Source organism: Hevea brasiliensis, chromosome 10, assembly GCF_030052815.1.
Source record: "Hevea brasiliensis isolate MT/VB/25A 57/8 chromosome 10, ASM3005281v1, whole genome shotgun sequence".
NCBI lineage: Eukaryota > Viridiplantae > Streptophyta > Magnoliopsida > Malpighiales > Euphorbiaceae > Hevea > Hevea brasiliensis.
In genome coordinates, this window is record NC_079502.1 from 12,899,745 (window position 1) to 12,903,481 (window position 3,737).

At 34.6% G+C, this 3,737-nt stretch overlaps 1 non-coding gene across 1 annotated transcript; it reads right to left on the reverse strand.

The window, feature by feature from the left end:
• Nucleotides 1–3,035: 3,035 nt before the first annotated feature.
• On the reverse strand, nt 3,036–3,142 carry LOC131169985 (small nucleolar RNA R71). Its single transcript, XR_009140928.1, has one exon. It is a non-coding gene; the product is annotated as a small nucleolar RNA R71 (small nucleolar RNA).
• Between the last annotated feature and the right edge of the window lie 595 nt (nt 3,143–3,737).

Below are 3,737 nucleotides of genomic sequence, written 5' to 3' on the forward strand. Positions count from 1 at the left end.
ATTTGGAATTATTTTGATTCACACTTGGCATGACAATGTTACTATGTTCCTCCTCCATTTATGGGGTGAGTGTGATTATATTCCTCCCTCTTTGACTTGCCAGTCTGAGGTGAGTGTGAATGAGTTCTCATTATCTAGCTAGCTTCCTCCCTCATTGATTTCGATTAGTGGGGTGAGTGTGCCTTGTCGTGATGTACACACAGCATGTTCGGAAAAGTTTGTGTTATGACCTAAATTATGTTATTGATTGGCAACACTGTGTTATTCAGTTATTTGATCAAGTTGTGTTATTGATTGACATAACTGTGTTATTCAGTTATTTGATCAAATGGTGTCATTGATTGGCAAAATTGTGTTATTCAATTGTTTGATCAAATTTGTGTTATATGAACTTTGTAAATTGTGAGATGGAATTGTGAATTATTTGATTTGTAAATTATCAATAAAAGTTTTATATATCGCATTTCAAATTGTTGTTGTGCACCACTGAGTAAATTTTACTCAGCGATAGCTTTTCATTGCTGTCGCAGGTAGACAGACTGACAGGTTAACAAACTAGGCTGCTTGTACTACATTTTGAGATTTTACCAGGTATATTGAGTATACCATATTTTGTATTTTGTGCTGTAATGTATGTTCACTGTATGTATATATTGTTCTTAGTTTTGAGCAGTTGTAAATTAAAATTGTACATTAAAGTTGTAAACTAAATTTGTAAATTATTTTGGCTTGTAAAAATTGTGATATATTTCTTTTATCTCAGCTTTTGAAAACACTGGAAATTTATTGTGCATTTGAGTTGGCAAATGTTGAGAAACTTATTATGTTGATTGGATATTGGAGTTTGGGGATTGAATAAAATATTTTATCTCAGCAAACCTAAGCCCAATTGAACCTTAAGAGCCACCTCTACAACTTCTATGAAGGGCTAGATGTGAGATGAGGCCATTTTTATTGTCAAAAATGGCAATGAAGTCGTTACTATGGGTTGGACCGTCTGTCTGTACTAGTCTCGATTTTTGGGCCATAACTTAGGCTGTAGACCTTAGATTTGGGCAAATGAGTACCCGTTGGAAAGCTAAGAAATAGGGCTATAACTTTCCTGAAGAGGGAAGAGGTAAATTCGGAAAGGAAGTCACTGCAAATTGGCCTTGATTTTAGAGACGTGAATGCAGGCTGAAAATCTGTCTTTTGAATTTCAAAACTTTTCCTAGTTTGGTTCCTATCTTTGGGATTAGGTTTTTAATTATAAATACGTCTTTGGGCAGCAGCTAAGAGCATCCCATTCAGACCTTCGTTCTCCATAGAAGACATTCGTTCTCCATTCTCTTTGTAGATTTATTCTTTATTTTTCTGTAAGCCATGAACATGAGTGGCTAAGTTTTTAATTTAGTTCAAGGGATTCAAGTTCTTTTGCTTGATTTGTGAGACCAGGTTCTTAATTTAATTTATGTCTTTTTTAATATCTATTGTTTTCTGATTTCATTGTCTTTGATCTATTGAATGATTTTCTAAAAAGGCCTATTAGTTAATTGTTTAATGTGATCAATTGCTAGTTTATCTTCATAATCCGTAATTGTTGTGTAAGATTAAAAATGAGTAGCAATTAGGTTTTATTAATTATGATCCCAGTTTTCGATAATAACTTATAGAAATAATAGGGTGAATTAAATGATTTATGCTTCATAAATTGTTGTTCAGTTTAACTACTTCCTATTTTTAAAGTAGTTATTAATTTGATGAGGATTGTTTAATACTAATTCAGTTAATAATTAGAGTCAATAAGAGTGCTGGGCTCAAATTCAAGAGTATAGGAAAGTCAGGGGTTTACCTCGCTGATTGGCAAATCTACGTTAAGTTTTCAATAAGATATAATTGTATTTCTTTTGTCTATGATCAAATCAATGCATTGGAATGCGAATTACCTTGGACTGAAGTTTGTTTAATTTGAGAGTTTCTTAATTAATTTTAGATCTTAATTTTTTATTTTTGATTTCTTCTTTAGATTGCGAATTATCCCCCCCCCAACCTTTGTTTCTTTTTCCATTACAAAAGTGCACGAAATTTAATAATTCAGTCTTTAGGGTTTGACCTAGACTTACCACTTGCTGCAGACTGGTAATTTCAGTGAATTAAATTTCTAGTGGATTCGACAACAATCAAGAATTTTAGTGTCGTTGCTAGGGATTGAAATTTATTCGATTTCGTGTTTTTAGTGTTAGGATATTCTGTTATTAATTTTGTTTGTGAGTTGTTGCTATTTTCAGGTTTTTGAAGAAGAAAAAAAAATTATGGTGTTACTATTCATTAAAAATTTTGGTTGAATTTGGAGGGTGGCGCATACATATTTTGAAGGAAATGACATTCTAATCAAGACCAATTAATCCATAGGATTTTTTGGCCCCACCCTCTTGAGGCCAAATTCTATTGTTTTCTAGGATTTTGAGGCATTTTTCTGTTTTTACTTTGATTTCTTTTTGTTTATGACTAGAACTTCTCAATTTAGTGAGTTGATCTTTGATGCAGAAGTAGAAAAAAAAAAAAAAAGCTAAATGGTTTAGAGAATTGGCTAAGCAAGCTAGGCAAATTCCGAATACATCTGAAGGAGTCCAATCTTCAAGGGAGTTAAGTTCATATTCGGATTCAGAGTCAAATTCTAAAAATGAAACGATGGCTGCTAGGACTTTTGAAAGAGTTGGCTACTCCTGATTTAAACCAACAGCCTTTGTGTATTTTTTAACATTGCTTTAAATGTTGATTTTGAGTTGAAATCTGGACTAATCCATTTGTTCCCTAAGTTTCATGGTCTTGCAGGTGAGGATCCACATAAGCATCTAAAGGAATTTCATGTTGTGTGTTCTAGCATGAAACCTCAAGGAGTTTCAGAGGATCAGATCAAGCTTCGAGATTTCCCTTTCTCACTAGAGGGCACAACTAAGGATTGGCTGTATTACCTTCCTTCTGGATCTGTCAACTCATGGAATGGGACGAAGCAGATATTTTTGGAGAAGTATTTTTCTGCTTCCCATATTGCCAACATAAGAAGAGAAATTTGTGGCATCCGGCAGTACAATGGAGAGAGTTTGTATGAGCACTGGGAGAGATTTAAGAAGCTATGTGCAAGCTGTCCCCATCATTAAATAAGTTAGCAACTATTGATTCAGTATTTATATGAGGGACTTCTACCAATGGACCACAGTATGATAGATGCTACTAGTGGAGGAGCTTTGGTTGACAAGACACCACAAGAGGCAAAGAGGCTGATTGCTAACATGGCAGCAAATTCTCAGTAGTTTGGAATGAGAATGGATCACACACCTATGAAGGTTAATGAGGTAAGTACATCTAACCTTGAGAAACAAATTTCTTATTTAACTTTTTTGGTGAGGCAATTGGCCGTAGGAAAAATGCAAACTGTTAAGGTATGTGGAATTTGTTCGGGTTCAGGTCATGCTACTGACATGTGTCCTGCGTTACAAGAGGATGAAACAATGCAACATGTTAATGCAGTAGGAAATTATGGATAGCCACAACACAGGTATGATCCCTTTTCCAATACTTATAATCCAGGATGGCCAGATCATCCCAATCTGAGTTATGGGAATCAACCGGTGCAAAACCGATACCAGTAGCAGGGATAAGTGAATCTACCTCCTCCACCTCCCTTAAATCAAGGTATGTCACTTGATGAAATTGTTAAGGCTTTGGCTAACAATACACAATAGTTTCAACAGGAG